Source organism: Pygocentrus nattereri, chromosome 3 (assembly GCF_015220715.1).
Source record: "Pygocentrus nattereri isolate fPygNat1 chromosome 3, fPygNat1.pri, whole genome shotgun sequence".
Lineage (NCBI taxonomy): Eukaryota > Metazoa > Chordata > Actinopteri > Characiformes > Serrasalmidae > Pygocentrus > Pygocentrus nattereri.
Genome location: NC_051213.1, coordinates 32,994,340 through 33,005,446, shown reverse-complemented (window position 1 = coordinate 33,005,446; position 11,107 = coordinate 32,994,340).

Sequence of the window (11,107 nt, the reverse complement as noted above, 5' to 3'; positions counted from 1 at the left end):
TGGGCTCTAACCTATTTGTACTGCCAGGATGCATTCTATGATTAGCCAACAAAGCACGTTTGTAAGCTGCTTTGGTAAGAGCCTCTGCTGAATATGTAACTTTACAATAAATAGACATTGGACCTCATTAACCAATGTCTTTCAAAGTATTTTCTTAAATCTTGAGGTCAGAAGAAAAAGTCTATGTCAGATTCATGATGTGTTCAGGACTCTTGTCATATCTGTGCTCCTGAGTGTGTGTAGATTCTGTTCTTACCTAAGAACAAATCCCAAATAAGAAAACACTGGTGAATGTCAGAATCCTTATAAAACCTGTGGGTTTTATGGTTGGTGAATGAGGCCCAGTATTCCTAAGAAGAGCATTTTCCCTTGTTTCCCCCTATGTTGAGAGGTTGTCAGACTAGGAAATATTCCGTAGTGGGTTGTATCTTAGGCTGGCATATCTCATTAAAATACACATTTGGTATTTCACAATACAACGCTCCACAGCACCATACATTGCCGGATTTGAGCATAAACATTTCTTTGCAAGTTTATCCTCATAAAGGTTCACCAAGTAATGAAACAAATCTACAATCTTTGCTTGTTTAATTTTTATGAATGAATAATTCTTTATTCATCACTTGAAAAAAATTACACCTCTCAGCTTTTACTTTAAGATCATAGTTTCTTATGTGTGTCAAGGCAATTTTAAGCCTCTCCAAATGCTCAAGATGAAGTCTGAGAGTACACCGGAATATCATCTAGGTATAAATCATCCAAAACTCTAGCTCACCCACAAATGTGGAAGGAGTGCACAGAAAATATGTGGAGACAAAGACTAGAATAAATGTTTTGTGATGTCCTTTATATATATATATATATGTGTGTGTGTGTGTGGGTGTGTGTGTGTGTGTGTGTGTGTGTATATGTGTGTGTGTGTGTGAGTAACTGTTAATGTTACATGATACTGTGTTATACTGTTAACTGTAGTATACTATATTGTTAACTGTAAACTTTCATCATTTGGGGTAGTGTAGTGTCTCATACAGAAACAACTAGGCAGTTCAACGTACGGCCAAGCTATTCTGAGGTTAGAGAACCAGTCACTGCTGACTGGGTAGTCTAGTCATTTTCTAGTCAGTTTCCATGTTGAATTTCATTTTTTTCCAAAATTAATGAGATTCAGATCATATACAGTAGTATTTATGGCCATGAGTCGAAATTGGAAATGTGGCTGATTACATATTGTGCTCAATTTACTGAAGTTTGAGCAATCAGCTGCTGCTGGGTTTGCATGGACTTTAATAATTCTTTTAAAATGTATGCACACATTTCTGCCTGCTCTCTGCATGTTATTCTGCTAAAATGCATCCTTATTCTCACACTTGTAGAGCTCAAACAGCTGCATTAGCCTCTTTTATCCAATAGATCTCCTGCTGAGGCATGTAATCATATAAAATTGGATACTTTTCTTGGATTTGGATAGCCTTCAGAATGACCGGACCCAAGCTTAGCACTCAAGACCTAACTATGGCTCCTCTAGCTTACTGCGTGAGCTGCTACAGACCTCTGTGGAAAATTACTGTGCTAGAAACAGGAACACTCACCACACTGCTGGCACATGAACTAAAAAAGGAAGGTAGACACCACTGCAACATTATTCCACTGGCACTTTAGGGTGAATCAACAGAAGCTAATAAAGCTAAACACCAGAAATAGAGCTTAATTAAAGAAATAGCCAGTTGTGATGGATAAGTAGGAGTATTTTGTATATGACCTGGTCTAGTGGCACACTAGGTTGTGGCAAGCAGCAAAAAATAGACCTGAAGCTTTGTAGGACAACCAGTAACGTTTCTGATGTCATGTATGTGTTGATAACCACCCTTCATGCATGCATGACTGTGCCTTCAGCACATGTCACACCTATACCAGGAGAACCTTGGAAGCAGCAGCAGTGCAGAAGCAGAGTGGTTCTTGCATTTGATCTAAAATGTGCTTTATTTTAGTGGAAAGGCAAAAAAATGTGCGCTGACACTGCTTCCTAATAACCCACTCATCCCCACTCTGTGATCTACAGTTTGTAAAACCACTGACCTAGGGTAACAGTATGCTTATCTGCTCAATTAATAACAGAATACTTTGCTTCTGTTGCATCTTCAGACATTATATTTCTTTACCATTTAGCATCCTTCAATTAATAAGAACTGACTGAAGTTTAACCAGTTTTATGAAGCCTCTCCTAAGGCTTGTATTCCTTATGCCTTCAATGAATTGATTTCTGAATTGATTTCTCACAAGGCATCTGGTGAGTACTTCAGTGTAGACCTTAGTATCCAGTACCAGCCCTTCCATCTGTTCTTTACCTCTTAAATCATCACTGTATCTTTCGCTGAGTACATGCTATTGTTCCAATCACCATTCATTGTTTCCTACCAAGTTCTTATGTCTGCAGCTGAATGTCATCTGTACAACTGCTGCCCTCATCGTTTTTTGAAAAGGAAAACAGCTAAATTTAATGGAGAACACTTATTTTTCTTTAATAATAGTGATATTAGTTATAATATAGCACTGATATTTCTTGTCTGTGTAAAGCTCACTCCTGACAGCATATATTATGAAAAAAATGAAATTGAAAGTGGTGAATAATGCGTTTTGATACTTCAATATGAGCAGTATTTTATGTTCCGATTTAGTGTTCTGGTGGTTATAAAACCACAGCTGTAACAATAAAGAATGCCTTATTTCAATTTGGAAAGTGAGCACAGCTTTGGAAATCACTTGCAGTTTGAAGGGGGTAAAATATTAACACACAAATCTGCAACAAAAGAAGCTTATGGCTGCAGTGTTTACAGTATTGTGTATTACAATGACAGATAAAGCAGTTCTCAAAGTTGGATTGAGTATCTTTTATTTATATAATCATATATTTTGTATGTGAGGTTTATTATAGATTTTCATTAGAACTTTTAATATGATTAAAAATAATCATGATTTTTTACTAGAAACTATCATGCTAATTATTTTTGGATAATGCCCAAGCTTAGTATTCATCTTACACAACAAAATTGATATTAAAATATGTAGTTTTGATTTAATTTTGTTTTTAAAAAATGAACGCTTGTGTAGTCTTAGGGGACGAGGCAAGATGATAGGATAACCAACCACACAAGGAAGCTGTGTGATTTCCCGAAGTCCCATAGTGAAACATGGCAGCCAGCAGATAAATCACAAAACACAAAGAAACTTTCATATAACAGTAATGCACACGTTCCTTCTTTCTCTGCAAAACAATCTTAGCAGTAATAAAGCTGGAGTTCTCCCCAAACAGCTTCACGCTTTGACCCCAAACAGCCCAAATAATGAGAGTGTCTTAAATATGCTGTTTTACCACCACAGCTGGGTTAAACCATTTACTCACTACTCCAAAAGAAATGACTTCAGGGCTCTCGAGTGGCAGCCTATCATCAGGAGATCATCAGTTCGATTCTCAGCAATGCCACAGTCATCTGTGGCCATGAGTCCAAGAAGGCGTAATTGGTCTCGCTCTCTCTGGGTGGGTAGGATGGTCCTTGCTTTCCTTCCATCACTCAGTATGATGCTAGCCAACTCAGGTGTCTATTAGCTAACAAAACAGAATTGTCAGTAAATATTCTCTTCCAGCTCCTGTTGAGCTGTCTAATGGTGTTGCATTAGCAGCAGTTCAAAAAGATGCATTGGTTGGTTTCACACGTCCCAGAGGAAGCATCTTCTAGCCTTCACCCTCAGTAGCACCATGTGATAAAGGGAGACTTAACTAACAGGTAGAACTGGGCATGACTAAATAGTTGACAAACCCATGGAGCAGTTTGTGTAGCCTACATTAAAAAAAGATGATTTTTCAAAGGTTCTTAAGAACCATGACTTCTATATAGAACCATTTGATGCTTAAATGATTTTTTGCATGGTGAAATGCGGAATGTGTTGTTTACGGTTCTAAATAGAACCATTCCATTTTGGAATTGACCAAATTGTGGAAGATTAATAAAAATCAACTGAAAAATCTCCCTAAAAATGAAGTGAAAGTAAATTAGACAGAGAAACTGAAAACATAATGGAAAAAGACCACCAAAGACAAAAACACTATTCTCCAGATTGCATGAAGGCTTGGGACAGTGGCAGTCGGAACAGGAGAAAGAGGTACATTTAAGGACACAGTCTCTCTTGTGAGCATGCACTTTCCACAATCTCAACCCAAAGTGTTCAAAAACAACACTGTTTTCTAAAAAGATATGATTAATATATGCCTAGATGCTAGATATATAACAAAAGCATGCACCCAGGACAGAGCTGGCAGCAAGAGCTTTTTGCAGTTAAAGGCTTTTTCTATCAACAGCTGTCTTAGGCCACATACTTCTTGAAAGCTGAGAAGTGACTTTTATGTTCTGATCCTTCTGACCTGCAAAATGTCTGTGCTTACTGACACAGGCTGCATTTAGCCAGCATAGAGTGCAGCTTCCAAAACATTTATAGCATATGAAAAAGTCTTTTCTAAAACAGAAATATAGTAAATGTATCGACAGAATTATTGTAAATGTAACGGAAAAAAGTCTTTAAAAGAAGATGTTCAAAATTGTCCATGTAAATTAATGTGTAATCAAAGGCATTTCTATACAATGCCTGTAAAAGCTGCCTCACACAAAATTGCTATATAAAATGACAAATACACTGCCTGAGATACTGTTTTACAATAATTTGCAAAAAGGTTTTGACCTAAATATTTTTTTGAGGTATATGCCTGTTGTTTATAAGGCAGAATAGTCCCCAAAGAAAACTTTTTTTTCCGATGTCCCATTATTTTACTATCGTCGATCATGATATAAAAACTCAGAAGTTGTGTAGCTTTACTGGTGGTTTTGGACAGTAAATAAAATAACTATTTGTGTCATAGACATCATGTTTCCTGGTTCCCATCCCAGTCACTGTAAAGAAATCAGTAAATCAGCAAGTTTCCCTACAATAAACAATTTTGTCATTTAGCTATTCTGAATGACTGTTTACATCTCAATGATTGAAGTATCTAGAAATTTTGTAAAACTGGTGTAATTCCCCTGAATGTCAGCAGATTCATATGAATCACAAGTGCGTCAAGTAATCGTATTTGTAAAAAAACTGGAAAATTTCACCTGTTGCTCCTGATTCCCCTCCAAAAACAAAACAGAATGGAAAACACCTGAGAGGCAGAATGTTGCACAACATTGCAAACCAATTTGTCATTCAACAGACAACTCTTCATCAAACCATGCAACGTCTGTTTACTGAACCCTGCCTTGGCTCTCACATGAAAGGAGTCACCCGACATGCCCCTTACATAGGATTTCATTCTAAATAGTCTAGCTGTTCACACTTCACTTGTTGCATCAGACTCATCTGCACCTCCTCTCTGCCATATACTCCATAGTCCTTCATCATCTCACCTTCAAAGCTGCCCTCAGAGCAGTTGGTTGATATAAAAATATGTATAAAAACTTGAAAGTGGCCAAAATCCAACAGGAATAAAAAAGCAATTTCCCAATTTGTGTGTTTCTGAGAGACATCTTTTCCAGCAGGGAACTTATCTGCAGGCGTCCAGGTGCAAGTAAGAGAACATAACTAATCCTGCACTGCTCAGCTCTGCCAACCTGAGAAGAGATGGAAATCCAACAGATCCAGAAAAGCAAAGCATGTGCTTTACTTGCACAATATATCAGGGAGGAAGACAACGTTTGTAATGCAAATGTAATTACCACAATAGTAAAGAGGCTAATGAAAAACAAAGTGATGAAACTGTTGAAGGTCCATATTGAACATATACAAGAACAAGAAACAGACTCAAAAATCTGTAATATTCAGGTATGTATGTAATGTAATGTGCAGTATTGTGCAAAAGAAAGAGACCACCCTTCATTTGTTAATGCCCTAAAATCCCGGGCTTATTACATACTAAAGCTTATTATTTGGTAACTACAGTGACTTTAATGCAAACTGGCTGAGCTATTCTTAGGTCATAGAAGTGTGTACTTGGACATTTAAGAGGTTAATTTTAAGTAAAAACAGAAAAGAACAACATTTTCATTTTTCAGGAGTTTATTCAAAATATTAAAAGAAAATGAGACCACTAAGGCCTGGAAGACCACCAAAAACTCCATCAGATAAACAGTACTTAAAACCTTCATCTTTGAGAGAGAGAGGAGACAATCAAGCTCCACTCTTGCTTCAGATCTGAAAAATCCACAGGCGTTTCTGTCCATCCTTCCACTGTGAGAAGACAACTCAACATTATGAGTCTGAAAGGATGTGTAGCTGTCAGGAAGTTCTTAAATAGAAAAGGAAATTGATCAAAAGAAGCAAGCAAAGACGCTGCTGGTGTTCTCAGAATAATGGACTGACTACCCCAGAGTCCAGACCTCAACATTACTGACTGTGTTTGGGTTTGGGTAAGTTTGATTGTGAGAAAATGCAACTTCTAAGGTGTGAAAAATATCCTTGCAGATTTCTTTAAAAACCTGAAAGCATGGAACACTCAAAGCTCTGCAACATTTGATGGTACATTTTGTTGTTGAGAAATCTGTTATTTTCTCTTAGACATCTGTTTTCTGCTTGGCTGTTTTGACTGGAAGTCAAATGAAAGGTGGTGTCTTACTTTTTCCACAGTACTGTGTGTAATGTAGTTAAAAAAATCTGCTCCTTGTACTCTGTTATATTTCTTTCCAATGCACAGAACATCTTTAAAGGGGGTATAATTGCAGTGGTTAGTCTTATTGGATTGTCCTACTTGACAGATTCAGATGGTAGAAGTGAGAGAACAAGAGAGATGGACAAACGGGGCCCATCTTTTTACCACCAAAGATAAATACTCAATGTGACAAGAATACATTATAGTTCAGTCAACTTGTAAAGTGACAGATCTGCACCTGCTTTGGTGTCACCAGTAGAAGCATGTTCTTCGAAGAAAGATTTGAAAGTCTCCTATTTCAGGAAACTGAATTTTCCTCACTTTTACGAAATAAAAGAGTTTGATGTAGTATGTAAATATTGTCACAGGACCAAGATGTAAAAATCACTCCCCAGTTTATGCAGTTAATTTAAGAAAACTGTAACGATGGGGAGCGATGTTGAGGCGGACGCATGTGCGAAGAGAAGCGAGATTTATTAATTGCAAATCCATAATCAGGGTCAGAACAGTCCATGGTCAGAGAGCCAATATGTAGACAAGACAAAAAATGAAGACAGAACTCCAAACAGGCCAGAAAACTCTTCAAACAATACATACACTTCAAACACAAACCTTACATCAAACAAAGACCAGCAAATACAAGCGGCAATCACAGGGCTTAAATACAAAACAAGGATAACAAGGGACAGGTAGAAAACAGGTGGGAACAATCAGGGGTGGAGTCACAAAACAAGGGGCTGGACTGGGGATCAAAACAAAAGCACATGACAGGACTAAAAGATAAACAAAAGCACATGAGGAGACTGGGAGGGGCCAATCGTGACACTATTCAGCCTGCAGCAGTTTAGCTCCGCCCATTCACACAGAAGTTATAAAGGGTGTTTCTATCTAATCTGCTTTTTGAAAGAGGCCTAAAACAGGGCAGCCAATCAGAACAGAGGTAATTTACATATATGAGACATAAAGCTCAGTAAAAACAGCCTTTTTATTTGGAATGGATAAGAAGGGAGGTCAAGTAAAAATAACTATGACAATTCCTTGGTAAATAAAACCAAATATTTGACAAGAGAAAAATTAGATGTGTATTTCCTGAAGGAACTGCTTGAAAAGAGCTGCAAGCATGTGTGTGTATAGGTGAAAAACACCTCCTTAGGTATGTGTCTGTGTATCTGTTTCAGTGTGGTGTGTGTGTGTGTGTTTATATGTGGGTGAACAACACCTCCTTAGGTGTGTGTGTGTGTGTGTTTCTATGTGTGTCAACAACACCTCCTTATTTATGTGTGTGTGTGTGTGTGTGTGTGAGAGAGAGGGAGAGATGTATGTGTTTGAGGGGGGAGGGGGGGGGTCATTTAAATTAACTATCACTGTTATTATGCAGCTCTTAGTGGAGAAGCCTTGTTTGAGTCCAATTTGCACCCTCTGAACAAACAATCATAACTCGGGAAGTATTTACTTTATCGCTTAATCGGATAGATGGTGTGAGATAAGACCCCTTGGGGATTATTTTGATGTAGTGTTGTGTGTTTTCAGAAGAAAATGTCTGAGTTAGGATGAGTTAAACACAGAGAAAATCTTGAAATAAGCATATCTGATTTTGAGAAATTTACATGGGAGTGAATGGGGCAGTTTTCTGTGCCTAGTGCCAAACAAATGCTCATAACACTAAAGCTAATTGATAAAATGATGACATATTTTTTCAGAAAGGTTTCAGAAAGGACACGTTTCTCTACCATTTAAAACTGAAATGGAAGTGAAATTAAAAGTTTAAGGATTTTAAAGCAGTTTCCCTGCGTGATCGGCTGTGTCTGTGAGACTGAGTGGCCTGCTGTGACGTCATCAATGTCTGTTAGAATTTGAAGTTCTGAACATTCCGTCATTCATTCTTATGGGAGGTTTTTAATTTTTAAACTTAATTTTATTAAAAACTACCAATCCGATCGACTCCACAAATACATAGCACAATTAACAGCACAGAGACCTTTGAAACGCAGTTTAAACAGAGTCTGTATGTTAAGCGGTTCGGGCTGTATTAATCACAGAAAAGTGTGGAAGACGAATAAGAAGAAGTATGAGAGATAACAATAGAGTGCTTTTTCAAACACTCTAATAAAATGCAAGAAGAAGTAGGATATAGGCCTGCTTACTGTTTCTATAGCAGTTAAATATGTTTCCTATAACTGTAGATGCAAGTCAAGAACCCTTTTGGAACGTTTAACTGAAATAAAAAATCAAAATCTTAAAAACAAGAATTCAATCCTCAGTTGTGCCACATTATTTTTCTACATCCTTTGAAATCAGCAGCTGTCTCTAATTAGACAGATAGAAAAGCACTAAGATGACTTGAAATAAAACTTCTTTACACTAACTTACAATAAAAGTTAGAAAGGTTTTTTTGCTTTCTTCTGTAAAGTTAGTATTTTGGAGATAGGTGTTTTTCTGGCTTTAGAAAGTGATGATATGCTGTGTGCCATCTCCTGATCACACAGTGCTATTCCTTATGCCCCTTGTTCAGCCTGAGCAGGACGGGATATGAATGAAAAGGCCGTCTGCTCCAAGCTTGGCTGAGGATCAGTGGAGAAGTGAAGAGGCAGAGTCACCAGATGAAGGGAAGCAAGGGAGGAAGAGAGAGGAGGGCAGCAAGGAGAGCACACAAGGAGCTTTTTAAATGACCTGATCAAAGGCTGAGCTTCCGCTGGATGCGCCCGACTTTGACAAAGACAGCAGGTTACAGGCTTAATCAGCCCTGAGGGGGACAAGGGCACGAAGTTGCCATGTTATTCAGCTCCCGAATGCTCCTGAGAGTGCAGGCAGACCATGGGCAGTTTTTACCTTCTTTGGTCAAACTGTCCTGAGCTACAGGGAAGTGTCAGTATCGCAAACTAATTAGACATGCACAATGAATTCGTGGCACATGGAATTCATCATGGCGCGATGAATTCACTGGCATTGTCATGTCTTCATTTGGCAAAATATGCCATATCAAAACCTCATAACTCCATATGAAACTGCCAGCTGCATTGAAAATACCATCTGCACTGAGAAAAGCGAAGGACTGAAGTTACTGGAATTAAATGTGCACATAATTTCCACATGAATAAAATACAGTTGCTGTCAAAAAAAAAGTATCTTCATTTTTATTTTCTATTTTTCTACATCTGATCATTTCTACATTTGAGCTCAGTAGCTGCCCTTTACATTGAGTGAAAATTTCACCATGAATCGATCAACAAAAATGCTCCAAAATTATTTCCAATTAAATATCTTTGCATTTGCCCTTTCATTTAACATTACCACTTTGGGGGTCCTTGTTTTCCTTTAGAAAGCAATGATATGTTACTTAACCCAGTTATTGGCAAAATTAATATGAATCAATATGAGTAAAAAAGGTTTTGTTAACAATAAAGATGAATAACTTTTCAGTTGGTGGCAAAGATTTAGAAATAGTGGACAGCTGTTGTTTGCTTGGATCAGATCAGATTAACAACAAAGGATCCAGCTTTCAAGAAATATGACAGACTGGAACTTGGCAGAACAAGGACAAGGAGCTTGAAAAGATCTTCAAGCGTAATGATGTGTCTCTACACATAAAGATCAGAATTGTCCAGGTAGCACTCGTTTCTGTGGTTCTTTATGGATATAAGAACTGGACAAGCAGGGCAGGAAAATTATTGATGCCTTTGAACATCGGCAAAAACGTTGGAGTGCAAAAAAAAATCATTGACCAAATCTAGCCTCATATCTCGAAGCACAGATAACCTATATACCTATATATAACCTATATAATATAACATATTGTGAAAATAACCAGTTCTTTGGAAAAGTTAAAGGAGAGGGCCAACAAAAAGATAGCTGCATACAATAAGATTAATCTTGAATAAGACACTGAGAAGCCTAAAGACCCAAATAAAAGAGAGGCTATTCTGAAGAAGCACTACCCATATGGTTGCCAGGAGTAAGAATAGACTCAATGGCATTTAAGAGGAAATTCCACCAAATTTCAAAACCCTGGCATTATTCAATCACTAAGACAAAGTCATCCACAGTGGTTGGCAGTGAAATGCTCCAAGTCCAAGGTGTTCAGTGGTGGGAATGGGAACCAGACATCCAAAATATTTTATGTCTCTAAAGCAGGGTTGTCTGATCTGATCCACGAGGGGCCTGTGTGGTTACAGATTTTCATTCCTGATCAGTTGTTCGAAGACAGACCAGTTTGATTAAGCCAGTGGAATCAGATGTGATTCTATTAGTTTAGCATGAAAACCTGCAGTCACACTGGCCCTTTGTAGATACAATTGGACACCACTGCTCAAAAACCTACATCATAAAAAGCTGTTATACAAGCTGATTATTAATGCAGTGTTAACAGATGCATTTTGGGTCTAAGATGCATTCAACATCCGATCATTGTGGGGAGGTAAATGCAAGGCATCATAA